This window comes from Glycine max, chromosome 11 (genome assembly GCF_000004515.6).
Source record: "Glycine max cultivar Williams 82 chromosome 11, Glycine_max_v4.0, whole genome shotgun sequence".
NCBI lineage: Eukaryota > Viridiplantae > Streptophyta > Magnoliopsida > Fabales > Fabaceae > Glycine > Glycine max.
Genome location: NC_038247.2, coordinates 16,869,952 through 16,885,046, shown reverse-complemented (window position 1 = coordinate 16,885,046; position 15,095 = coordinate 16,869,952).

Here is a 15,095-nt window from a genome sequence, read left to right as displayed (position 1 = left end):
ACACGATTAAATGCGTGTTTTTTTTATTTAAAAAAAGAATAAAGCTACCCAATTAATGCTGATTTGGAGTAGTCATATGCCGAGTTTTCTTGGTTGGTAATTTTTGTACAATAAATTCGTGCTGAAGATTGGTATTTCTCTTCATTTTATGAAGCATAACAAATTAAGTCAGTTAAAAAAATTGGAAATGAAACTTTCCTCCATATTTCGAGAAGAAGATTATTGTAATTAATTATTTATATTAAACATAGTATACTATATATTTTTATCTATAAAAAAGGTATACTATATATTTTTTGTCAAAATATTGTTGGTAGGTTGCATGACTGCTTTTTAATTTGCCAATTGATTTTACTTGAATCATTGAATGTAGACAAGAAGAAAGTGTCTCAGTGGCTGCCATAAAGTAAACATATTAAATGATTTAAAGCAACACAATAATCTCCGTTGGCAGACAGGGATTTAGGAAGATATATATGCTGGCTTTAAAGTTTCCCATCTCTTTTAGTAACTAACTTATTATCCTCATATAATGCCTGCATTTTATTCTCACTTCTAGCTATATATATTATATATTACTTTATATAGTGCTTCTTCACAGTAACAAAAATCGTTGACTTATATCTAACAATTATAAGGCAATCATTGTCTTCATATCAATAGAAATGAAACTTTTCACCTTCTAAATATAATCATCCCCAGATCATAATGAACCTGCATAAAGTCAATTCATCATGCTTGCACCCACCGATCCAATTTCTTCTTCTTCTTCTTCTTCTTTTTTTTATCACGGTTAACTATACTCAATTTTCTTCTAGCTTTCCAAGCTGAAAACACAATAGATTTATTTAGTAGAACATATAGGCATGTCGGCTATGAATTAGTCTCTTGCTTCTGTACCCAAAAATGTTTCAGTGATCCTGTGATATAATCTAATAATATGGTCGCACTTTTATAACCATGGTTTAAGCATATCACGTGTTTGATAACATCTAAAAAATCATAACTTAAACGTTCAGGCAATGGTTACATTACTATTTCTAATCATCACAAGCTCATTCTGTTTGTCCACAATGAAAAAAAAATAATTTATGGTCTAAAATACTCCATACTGGCTTAAAAAAAATTGTGGTACATTAGAATAAGCTACAACTACTAAAAAGGCACTTGAAAAATCATGGTCAATTCACGATTTAAACAATTTTTTCATCTCTGTTCGTTTTTTTTTTTTTATTGTTGCCTAAAATAATAATAAACAAATGTTGTAGTTTATACACCCATAAATATTATTGTGCACACACAGGCACAAGCATGCTACGATCGACCCTAAATATATTTATTTACTGATAATGAAAAACGATCGACCCTAAATCCTTTTTTCTCTTTTCCACGCTAAAAACATTTAATTAGTAAGGACTATACGATTTGACATCTAAAGATAAATACAAGGATTATTTTGCTCATATTTCCTACTGTTCCCGTCAAGCAAAATCTCTTTCCTTTGTCTTTTTCCCTCCCCCGTGAATTTTTTTAATATTAATGGGCCATATGATCATCTCACGATTCAATTATGGAGAGACATATGAATTGTTTATCCAAAGAGTAATTAACAATTCATCACGTGGAAAGTGTCATGTTATTTGCTTCGATGATTAGGTATAATTTATATATTATACCCGTGGTTCTTTTTATGATAATCTTTAAAAAAATAGTTTAGTTTTTACAAGGCTTCTTAAAAATTATTTATTGCATTAGTTGTTTTTCTTATAAAAATATCCTTAAATAGATACACGTTAATTAATCAAGTAAGAGAGATAAAGGTTTTTTTAGAAGATAAATAAAGTAGATACAAATAGAAGATATAATCTGAAAAAAATAGAGTAAATATAAAATAAAATATTAAGTTTTTTGGTTTACAAGAAATAGATTATAAATAAAATAAAACATAATATTATTAAATTATTTGGTAGGAATGAAATGAGAAAAAAAATTAATATAGTTATAAAATGACACTAATACCTTAGACAAATGGTTTGTGGATCACAGGTAAGAAAACAACAAAAGGGTAAAATTGACTTTTATCCATCTTATTCAAATTAATTTCGCACACTTACACTATATATCAAACAAATATTAATCATTATCATCTTCATAAAAATAACTTACCCCAAATTAGTCTGTATATTGAAAAATATAACCACTCCAGACATTTTTTAAATAGTTTTTATCATGCAGTTCAAATTTTATCCATAATAATTGAATATTTAGTATCAATTAAAAGAAATAGTTAAAGTAATGAAAGTCAATACATAAAATCACTTGTAATCTGATCTAAATTAACATAACTCTACAATTCTAAAATTACTTAAACACCTAGTATTTCATTTTTAACTTTTAAATAATATCTTGCCCACTAAATGTGAATTGCCTTCATTCTTTCTAGTTTTAATGGTCTTGGATCAGTAAAATATTGCATGATATAATAAAACATAAGTTAATAAGTATAAATTATAACAATTATAACAAATTGAATTAGTTTTGAAGCAAACAATTACCGTTTCCAAATTATCGTTGAAACCTTCTAGGACTATCGTTGACATCCAATGCATTACTTAGTCCTCGCACTCAGTGTTTCCTTTTTGCTTATTACACTAAATTGAATAGAATATTTAGATATTCAAAGTTAACCAAAAATTAGTGTACAAAATAATAAATTTAATTTTTAAGGCATTAAACATTATTTAAATGACTTACTTTAACTACAATTCATCTAGCAACAGCCTTGGATTTACTTCCTTGACTATCATTGAATCTCTTCAAAGCACTGATTAAGAGAAACATACATGCGTATTGTACAACTAAAATATTGATGTCAAATACTAATCATAAAGTAAATGTATTACAAAATACAACTGACCTATTAATAATTCATTTCAAATAGTTGTCGAACCTACTGTGCAAAGAATAAAACCAGATGACAACATTGTCCTTAGAACATATAACCATCATTTGCCAATGTGCATTGCATTGGAGAGCATTAATTTATTATAGTGCATACATTATTTAAATTAATTTTTTCAATTTAACTTACCCATTCAAGTAAGCTCCTAGGTAAATATCTCTCTGTGAATTCTGCATCAATTTCTTAATATAATCTTCTAATTCAAATTGTGATTGCCCAAATCTCTGTATGAATTGTGGCTCAAGGAATCAATACACAGAGGCATTCCCCGCTCGCACATTTGTCTCAATTAGATTCCCATTGTGGTTAAAATAAAGTAAATTGTATATGAATTTAAAATAATCAGTTAGCTAATATACAGTAATATAAAGTGACTTAAAGAATCTACAATTGTATAACAGAGATGCTAAGACATTGACCACCGTGTGTTATTTCAGAAAGATCTTTAGGCTTTATGTACAAGGGAAAGTTATCATTATACATCCCAAACACGGTAGCATCCCATGACACTTGCAACGACTTGAGAAAAAGCTGCGAGAGTGTCAATGTCATTAGGTATAGAGGATCAACATCAGGATCAACCTATCTATAGTTTCGTTGGTCCCTCAGCTCTCTATTTATCTTACACAGTTAATAAACATAATTGAATGATAGTGAACACTTTATTTGAAACAAATTATTTTTTAATAATTATTAAAAACAACAAAATGAAATACATGTTCTAAAAAAGACTTTACAAGATGTGTCGCCCAAGCAAGAGAGGTGTTAAGTGCATGCCCCACTAATTGAAACTCTTGAGTGGGTACAGGAACACGATCATCAGCATCTTGAACTTCCTCAACACCGACCTTCACTTGATCATTGCATAAAGGGATGTTGTGGACAATTGTCAACCCCTCATAAACTCTTCCAAGGGAAACCAGATCGAGAGGATTCTCATCGACATATAACCCACATTTCTTTGAGTCACCCGTGTCTAGGTCCTGTCCTGAGGGATTGACACAACTTTCCTTTGTGTTGACACGAGTAACAGAAGGACCAACCTCAGGCTTAGGAGGTAGCGTGAGTCCCTGCGATTATATTTGCGACTCCATCTGGCTGAAGGACAACATTAGTTGTCAAGTCACTTTTTTTGTGATCAACTCTTCTAGTTAGTCCCTGATTTTTTGTGTCAATTACTCCAGGTCTTCAGGAGCCATGGACATAAACGTGCGGGAGCTCCTTGAAGTCAGTCCAAAGTATTGTTTAATCGTGACATGGACACGACCAAGGTGTTGTGGTCACCCAATGGCAACAGTCAGTACATCTTGTTATCCATGGGCAACAAAGCTTCCCTGTGAGACCTGCTTTTCTAGGGAATCCTGTAGTCAATAGATGAAACAAATTTGGTTTACTGATCCAAGAATTATTATAAAAAATGACCACTGAAAAAGGAAAGTCACTTACAATGCTATCTGCAATTTCCTTTGTTGCCTTAGACATCATTTGACTAGATTTTTTCGTGCAAGTCATATTTCACTTCATGTGTCGTCTAATGGCAGATGAAGGATCAATGATAGTGTTCGTGATCCCAAATTGTGCTATTTCCTCCAATTGTTTCTTTTTCTTGTCCTCCATAAACTTTTCTTCTAGAAAATAATAACCCACATAGGACAACACGTGAAAGGCAGTGTTTTGTTTCTGAATGGTCTGTGCCTTCTTTCGAACATCCTGTAACAATTAAAAATAAGGCTAACTTAATAGGCTTGACAATAATGCGTAAATATGAAGTTTAAAAAACAATGAAAATCAACTAACCTCCCATGACGGGTCTCTACGACTTTGACAAAACTGGTTCCACTTCTCTTTGCTTATGTCATACTTTCACAAACTTTATCATCCTTGCCCTCCTTATCAATTGTCAGAGCCGATTTGGAGGTCAAATTTGACTTAAATTGCCTCCTCTACTTTCCTACAGTTTGAAGTATTTTTTTCTTTGTTCTCAAATCGGATGCTTCAGGAATATCAAATTCAGCCTACGATACAATAAATACATTTTATAGTCAGTCAATTACAATTTAAGATTTTTAGTACAACCAATTACAACAACATTTAACATTTACCATTTAGTTGAAATACCTGAATATCCTCCCAAATCAAATCCTTTTGAGCTACATGGACTTGTTTCCAATTATCAATTGTAACATCCACCTTATCGCGAGCGATGATCCCCAAATACATTCGTAATTTCTTTTTACGAGGACCATCGGCTTTCCCAGTGGCAGGATCCACATGAATCACTGGTCTCTCCGCCCCAAACTAGTCTAGTAGCCAATGATCTAAGTTGTATTGCTTTTCTTCTCTTCTATGACGTAGACAATGAAGGTGTTGCTGACTCAAGAGGACAAGGAGGGGAGTTGGGTGGTGTAGCCAAGTGCCTGTTAAAAAATAACATTAATTAAAGTCAACTCAAAAGTATATTAAGTTATGTAATTGAAATTATGAAAGTAAGTAAATATAAAACAAATTACAATATACGATGTAATTGAATCATCATCTTCAACATTAACACCAATTATTTTTTCATGTAGAACCACTGACCATCTTTCATTACAAGGATCTTGAACATAAAACACATATTTAGCTTGTTCTGCCATGATGAAAGGCTCATTCTGATAAGCGAATTTCTTCAAATCTACCAAAGTAAATCCAAAATCATTGGTTCGCACACCGATATTGTTAAATCCACTTACACTTGAAATCACAAACAATGAATTTTACATAATTAAGCTCCCAGATTTCATCAATGACTCTAAAGTAATGCATGGAAGCTACATGAAGATTGTCATCATGAACAGTAGTAAAGTGTTGAGATTCAGCCCTTAGACTAACCCCACTGTTTTGCATTGTACTCTCATCGTCTTGTAATTTCGTGTAGAACAAATACTTGTTGATATCATATCCTTCCCAAGTTATAACATTTCTTTTAGGTCTATCTGTTAACTTCCTTAATGTTTCTGAAGCATTATTGTAACCAAAGATTGCATCTTTAAACCAATTTAGGAAAGTCTTGTTATGCTCTTTCAACATCCTATTCTTGGTCATTTTTAGGTTACTTTCCTTGACTAAAGCTTCATGACGGACTATGTATGGCATAACTTAATTACTGTTATTCAGTATATACAAATGAGCTTATTGCAATTCTTTTAGACTTGGAGTGATACCATACAGTCCTCTTGAACCCTTACCTCTCACTCTTTTGTCATGTCGAGACTTGGGAAGCCCAACAGGTTTTGCCTTTTCAATGTACTCTGAACAAAACTCAATAGCTTCTTCTGCAATGTACCTTTCAACAATAGATACTTAAGTGTATACCCTTTTAAGATCTTCATGTATTGTTCAACCGAGTACATTCACTACAAATAAACAGGACCACAACATTTTATTTCCCTCACCAGATGAACAATTAAGTGAACCATGATGTCAAAAAATGAAGGAGGAAAATACATCTCTAACTAACACAAGATAATAGCGGCATTGTTTTCCAGCTCATCTAACTTAAGAGCATAAATGATTTTGCTACATATGACATTGAAGAAAAAGCACAGGCGAGTTATAGCATGCTTGACTTTGTTATGTAAAATTTCTCGTATCGCCATGGCTAACAGTTGTTGCATCGAGATGTGAATCATGAGACTTTAAGCCAACTAACTTTAGATCTTTCAACTGTACAAGACTCTTAATAATTGAAGAGAATCCCTGTGGCACTTTGACATTGTGCAAACATTGACAAAAGCTTATCTTCTCCTTTCTTGACAAAGTATGACATGCTGGAGGCAAGTATATTTTCTTACCATCGGACCTTGGATGAAACTGGTCTCGTATACCCATCTCAGCTAGATCTTGATGAGTATTCAAATCATCATTTGTCTTGCCTTGAATCTTAAAAAATGTTTCGATGACACTATCACACACATTTTTCTCGACATGCATAACATTTAATAGAATGTATGACATCTAGATTAGACCAGCATGGAAGATCAAACAATATCGACCTCTTCTTCCATATGCAAGTTTTACTTTTTCCCTTCTTTTGGGTCTTTCCAAATATAGTATTGATATCCTCAACCCGCCCAAGAACCTGTTGACTAGTTAATGGTAGTGGCACAATTTCATACTCTTAACTTTCATTAAAAGCTTTTTCAATCACCGGGAATGATAAAAAGGTTTCAGAAAATGTCGATGTCGAGTGTATAGTGTTTTTCTGCCATGTTTCAGTTGTGTGTAACTTATGTCTTCTTCACAAATAGGGCATGCACGATGTGTGGAAGCAATGACTTCCAAGATTATTTTGATGATGCCAAAGAATCAAGAGTTAAGCAAGTTTCAAAGAATCAGGTGTCAAAAAGCTTCAAGAATCAAGTTTCAAAGAATCAAGATTCAAGAATAATCAAGTTTCAAGAATCAAGATTTAAGACTCAAGATTCAAGAATCAAGAGAAGACTCAATAAAGATAAGTACTAAAAAAGTTTTTCAAAACATTGAGTAGCACAAGAATTTTTCACAAAATCTTTTACCAAAGAGTTTTACTCTATGATAATCGATTACCAGAAGGTAGTAATCGATTACCAGTAGCTAGCATTGTTTTCAAAACCGATTTACAAAGCTGTAATCGATTATCATAATCATGTAATCGATTATCAATGTTTTAAAACGTTAGATTTCAAATTTCAAGAGTCACAACTAGTGATAAAACATTTTCAAATCATTTTAAACTTGTGTAATCGATTACACAATATTTGTAATCGATTACCAGTGTTTCTAAACGTTTTGATTTTCAAATTTAAACATGAAGAGTCACATCTTTTGATGTGTAATCGATTACACTATTCTTAATGGTAATCGATTACCAGCGACTGATTTTGAAAAATAAATTTCCAAAAGTCACAATTCTTAAAGTGACTTGTTTCTGAAGATTTTTTCAAAAGTCACAACTTTTTAAGTGACTAGTTTTCAAAAGAGTCACAATTTTTAAAAGGTGACTAGTTTTAAAGAAATTGCCAAGAGTCACAAACTTTAACTTGAGTCATCAAATGATTATAAATATGTGACCGTGGCACGAATTTCAAATACAACTAAGACTGATTTCTTTCATTCATTTCTCTTCATCTTTCCAAGATTTTTTGTTCAATACTTTCTCTTTCAAGAAAAGTTCATTGACCAAAAACTTGTGTTATTCTTTTTCTTCATTCACTTCTCCCTCTTGACAAAAGATTTCAAAGGACTAACCGCCTGAGATATCTTTTTCCCTTTCCTTTTATACAAAAGATTTCGAAGGACTAACTGCCTGAGATATCTTTTGTATCCCACTCACAGAGAATTCAAGGGACTAATCGCCTAACAATTATTTGTCCTAACACATTGGAGGATACATCCTTTGTGGTACAAGTAGAGGGTACATCTACTTGGGTTGTTATACTGAGAACAAGAGAGAGTACATCTCTTGTGGGTCAGTTCAAGTGAAGGGTACATCCACTTGGTTGTTCAAAGAGAACAAGGGAGGGTACATCCCTTGTGGATCTTTGGCTTGTAAAGGATTTTACAAGGTTGAAAGAAATCTCAAGAACCGTTGGTTTCTTAGGGACTGGATGTAGGCACGGGTTGTGGCTGAACCAGTATAAATCTTGTGTTTGTCTTCTTCTTCCTACACTTTTTAATTTTCACTGTGTACTTTTAATTGCCGCTTTTACTTTTGGTTAAGTTATTGGTTTTGTTCTTTACTTTCTTAACTTAGTAGTAAAGCCTAGTTGAATCTAGTAACATTAAGAAGGATAAATTTTTAATTAGCCAAGACACATTAATAATTAATTCAACTCCCCCTTCTTAATTATTCCGAGGCCACTTGATCTAACACGATGCCCCTTAACACTATATCCACTCAAATTCCCATATGTTGAAAATTCATTAATGGTACAAAATAGCATTGCACGCAACTTGAATGTCTCATTTCGATATCCATCATACATAACAACCCCTTCGTCCTACAAAATTTTCATGTCTTCAATCACTGAACTGAGATAAACATCGATGTCATTTCCTGGCTATCTTGGGTTGGATATCATCATAGACAACATCATGTATTTTTGTTTCATGCACAACCAAAGAGTATGCAATCATTAGGGCATGCATGTGTTTTCTGATACTTCATACCCATCATACATAATATCTTCTTCGCCTAATAGTAACTTTTTGGCATCGTGTTTTCCTTTGGAAGCATGTCTTGTAGTGCCTGAAACAGTGAAGTGAAACTTTTGTCCCCCTCACCTATATCTGGCTTTCACATTAACCAGACTTAACACCGCTAACAACAATGTCAATGAATTCTTGCACCTCAGATACAAAGGCCTTTTGGAATCACTTTCCAATGTATCATACATAGGGGCATGTGCTTGCTGAAAAGACTCTTGTCCAAGATCACAAATCATTTCCTCTAAGTGATCCCCTCAACATGTCTATCAATTCACCATGTCATATTCATGTTGTATAATTCTTTTTAATCCCAGCATATAGTAGATGTTCTCGTATGTTGTTGAGTACTTGTTGTCTCTCATTCAAATAGTTTATACAAGAACAAAAATATTTTCCATCCTCATCTAGTCGAATTCTTTTAGAGGTGAATTCCAAGAACTGTTCAATGCCTTCCTCATACATAGGGCTTATGGGACTTGCATTCATCCAACTTCAATCCATCTAATAACTATATGATACTCACAAAGTTTATTAGATGCATGAAAACCTTACTTTTTCATTAAAGATGTGGCCCTATCCCATTCAGGAAGAAATTTTTTTATAGTACATTCATATGTAAAAGGTGAACTTTCTTTTCTTAGATTTGATGAAATTTCGGCAGTATTTCGCATTGATCTTCAAGTACATCACATGAAAGCGATGAGATGAATTCCACCAGCTGTTGGACTTGTGGCCTCAATAATCTTAAGAGGGATATGCTTAGAATGCAGAAGAAGCAACAACAATCAATTTAATAATGTTCTATAAACATGCAAGGCAAAATTGATTGCAATAACATAAATGAGATAAGGGAAGAGAGAATGCAAACACAATTTTATACTGGTCCGACCACTTCCCGTGCCTACGTCCAGTACTCAAGCAACCCACTTGAGATTTCCACTATCTTTGTAAAATCCATTACAAAGTCTGAACCACACAGGGATAACCCATCCCTTGTGTTCAGGAATCCTTTACAACAAGAGACTCACAGTCTCTTAACCAATCTCATTGAATAAAAAGAATGGAAGAATAATTCTCTCTTCAAGAGAAGAATATTACAATAAAGATCATGTAGGAATCCTTATAGATTTTGCAAGTGTTTGGCCAAGGATTTATTTTGAGAGAGCATTTGACAATGAAGTTCTTTTGGAATCTCTCTCATTGTCTTTTGAAAGGATAAGACATTTTTGCCAAGCAAAACTCTCTGCATAAAATTCGTGCCCAAGTCACCTATTTATAGGCCTTTGATGGCCATTCACAAATCTAATGAAAAGATGTGACTGTTGGCAGATTTTCTGAAAAATTTCCACTGGTAATCGATTACAATGTTTGTGTAATCGATTACACAGTTATAATTTGAAGGGTTATGACTTTTGAATTTGAATTTCCAAAGTTTCGTTGCTGGTAATCGATTACAGACATATGGTAATCGATTACATGTTGAAAATTCAAATTCAAAACATTTTTCAACAGCTATTTCTCAACCCTGTCTTCTGGTAATCGATTACACTTCCTGGTAATCGATTACCAGAGCCTTGAATGTCTTGAAAGCACTTTGTTTTAAGGCAAGGCTTGGTCTTTAATGAATCTTGAAACATGGCTTTGCTTGTTGAAGCACTCTTGAATTATTCTTGAAGCAAATGCTTATCATTTGAAGCAGCCTTGTTTGATTCTTCTTTGGCATCATCAAAATCATGTATACATACATTCACATTCTCCCCCTTTTTGATGATGACAAACATGTGATTTCTTCTCGACATCATCAAAGCTTGCAAGATTCACATTCTCCCCCTTTGTCAAGTAAATTCTTTTTGATATCATCAAAACCTGCATGATTTACATTCTCCCCCCTTTTGATGATGACAAGCATTATCCAAGGCTTGATCTTTTTTATATCATCAAAATCTTCATGATTTACAAGTTTAGCCTTTGGAGTACATGTAGAATCGAAAAAGCTATAGCCATAGTCATACAAGAATGACATTCATCAACAGTAACACATAAAAATCACACTCACAACCACAGAGCACCATCAAACAAATATACCTCAAATCAAAAGAACTCGTGAACACTAAGTGCTTGCTCCTCACTTTTCGAACTCGAAACGTGCCTTTGTGCTTGCTCTGCTCTGAGTTCCTCCTTTTTACCACAACAAGAAGCAAAGGAGGACTTGTGAACACTAGGGACATAACAATCTACAGAATGAACAAAATAAAGAGCAAAGGCAGCCGTGAATGAAAAAAAAAAGGAACTTGAGCAACAGTGAGCAGCGAGAAAGAAAGAACAGAACAGCGGGTAATGTGGCGAGAAAGATATAACAAAATGGTGGACAATTCCTCGCAGCTATGGCAGCGCAGTGGGCAAGGGAGTTAGGGCTAAGGATCATCGCTAGTGATAGTGGTGAGGCTAAGGAGCGTCGCGAGTGAGAGTACAATGATGAGAGTGTGTAGAAGCAAAGCTTCCAAGATTATTTTGATGATGTCAAAGATTATTAAAGATCCATTCAAACAAGATTAAAGAATTAAGAAGATTCAAGAGAAGACTCAAGATATGCAAGAACCTCAAGAAAAGCATCAAGATAAGTATAAAAAGAATTTTTCAAAGAAAAGATTGAATAGCACAATTTGTCCAAAAGAATTTTTTAAAGAAAATTTTTTTACCAGAGTTTTTACTCTCTGGTAATCGATTACCATAAGGCAGTAATCGACTACCAGAAGTCCAAAACAGTTTTATAACTGTTTTACAAAGTAGTTATCGATTACCATGGACATGTAATCGATTACCAATGTTTTTGAACGTTAAATTTCAAATCTCAAAAGTCACAACTTATGATTAAACATTTTCAAACTTGTGTAATCGATTACACAACATTTGTAATCGATTACCAGTATTTCTAAACGTTGGTTTTCAAATCTAAACATGAAGAGTCACAACTGTTGGTGTGTAATCCTATAATGGTAATCGATTATCAGTGACTGGTTTTTGAAGAATTTGCCAAGAATCACAACTTTTAAAATGACTAGTTTTGAAGAGAGTCACAACTTTTAAAGTGACTAGTTTTGAAGAAATTGTCAAGAGTCACAACTTTTAACATGGTTTCTCCAAGAGCCATCAAATGGCTATAAATATGTGACCATCACACGAATTTCATAATGATTATTCTCAATATCTTTCTAAGAGTTTTTGTTCAATACTTGTTTTGTCAAGAAAAGTTCATTGGGAAAAAACTTGTGTTATTCTATTCTATTTTCTTCTTCTCCTCCATTCTTACAAAAAGCTTTTCAAGAGACCTACTATTGGTGATTATTTTCAAGAGAAGGTCTTCTTGGTTGCAAACACTGAACACAAGGGACCAACGTTCCTTGGATTCATTGCAAGAAGCAGGATTTGCTTCTTGGTTGTACTGGACACAAAAGACCAACGTCTTTTGGGTTCATTGCAAGAAGTGGGTATAACTTCTTGGTTGTTATCACTGGACACAAGGGACCAACATTCCTTGGGGTTCATTGCAAGAAGTGAGAATAACTTTTTGGTTGTAATCACTAAACACAAAGGAGGGAAGTCCTTTGTGGTTCATTGCTTGTAAAGGATTTTACAAGGATAGTGAAAATCTCAAGCGGGTTGCTTGGGGACTGGACGTAGGCACGGATTATGGCCGAACCAGTATAAATCCGGTTTTGCATTCTCTCTTTCCTTAATCTCTTTTACTTTCTGTTGTGTTTATATTTCTTTAAGTTTACTTCTCCTTATTTGTTATTCGAGTAACTTACAATTAAAGAAATAATTGAATCTAGGAAATATCTAAGAAAGGGAAATTTTCAATTAGGAAAAGTCAACAAAATCTTAATTCAACCCCCCCTTCTTAAAATTTCTGAGGCCACTTGTCTAACAGAGTGGTGAGCTCCAGTGAAGGGTTTGGGGATTGAACAAAGAGCGTGAAAAGAGTTTAGGGTTTTAATTTATTTGGGTTAAAACACAACATCAATTTTGGAAAATCAATGTTAATGACCTCATGTTATTTATGAGTTTGCAACCGTTCTTTTTTTAACATCAATTTTATTAAAAACCGATGTTAAGTTAACAATGTTAAAGTTGTTCTTTCTAGTAGTGAACCCATACCTAGTTGTGGGGGGTTGGAGTAGTATGTAAGATTCAGATCATAGGTTCGAACTTAATTACAACCATTGTACATGCAAAAAAAAAAAAAAAAAAAAGAATTTTAGTGGTTTTAAAGGTTATTTTAGATCAATGAGGGTTCAGTTCAATAGAGGTACTCATTTGACCATGCTTTAAGTAAAATTGTCTTTGAAGGAGAATACATATGAGAAATAAAAAAATAATTGTTAAAATTTTATAAATTGTTGATAAATTTAATATTTCTAGCTAAAATTATTAATTCTTGTGAAATAATGTAAATGGTCTTATATATACAATTGAATGTAGTGTGATCTAAAAATCATTACGGGTGTAAAGAATTGTGTAGAATCATTGTATCTTTGTTGACAATGGATGCTTTGAACCACCGAGATTTCAAACACTGAAATATGACATTACTTGTGCTGCTCTTTTATATTGATAATTGGGCAAGGGATGCTTTGAAGTCAATTGAAAGAACAAGTGTCATGGTCTTGCTTAAATTGACTCTAAAACAGCAAATGATACTTCTCCTTTTTCAACGTTGTTGGCAAACTGAGCTGGAAAATTTTGTGTAAGCTGTAATCGTCTCGCATAATATATCCATTCATTAATTTGACTAAAGTGAAAATGAAATCGATCAAGCAGTGTAGCTTTATTAATTTAGTACCTTTTCGTTTGCACTTGTTTGTACCCGTGCCCTAATTTTTAAATCCCCTCCTGCTTGGTGCTGATCGATAATATAATATAAACTAAAACGAAAGTAAAATAATTGATAATATTATATAAAGTTATAATAAACACGTAAAATATCTATTTTTTGTTATCATTAGTACGAAATATTGATCGACTTTATTAATAGCTGATATTCGATAAAAAAATCTGATTGGTTTTTTTTAATGAATTTTTTTCTTTTTATTCATATTTTTTTCATTCATTCGAATTCAAAATCTTATTTAAAGTAATCAAATTTAATATTACTCACACTAACAATTTATTTGTTTAGCTTGTTTAATTAGTTTTCTTTTCTGAGAGACAGAAATTTATTAAATGTAGAGTATAAAAAAAAAAGGTCTTTCTCGATGAGGAACTATATATTATGTCAGTTTTATATATAGCACTCACTTATTATTTAAAATGCGTCAAACAAACATTGTATGACTATCATGAATACACGCATGTGCTTATGATAATATAGATCATACTTGACCAACAATTGCTCAGTACAAAGACGTTCGATGCATCGCATGGGTTGAACTTTGTAGGATGAATATTTGGAAGAATCAAGTAATCAAATTATAGAAGGAGCCACGGAGGTAGGCAAGTTTTTAGTTCACCAAGTTTGGTTGGTATATGATTATGATGTATATGCTTTCTTTTTTTGTGCTAATTATGATGGATGATGTGACAAGGATTATATATATATATATATATTCTATTTAGTGTCTGGACTCTGCAAGCCTCTTCCCTTCCCTGCTCTGTACTGCTCAAATGCATGTGCAACATACAAATTTAAAAAATGTTAAAGGCATACATGATCTATTTTATTTTTGGGTATACAATTGAAAAGAAAATAAAGAAAGAGAGAAAAAAAAGTAAAAGAAAAAAGGTGATAAATAAGAAAAAAGAGTAAAAATAAGATATAATAGAAATTAAACGTGTAAAAAAAAGTTATATATAGACTGTGTAAAAAAATTTACAGAATCATTTAATTATAATTTATCATATGTGA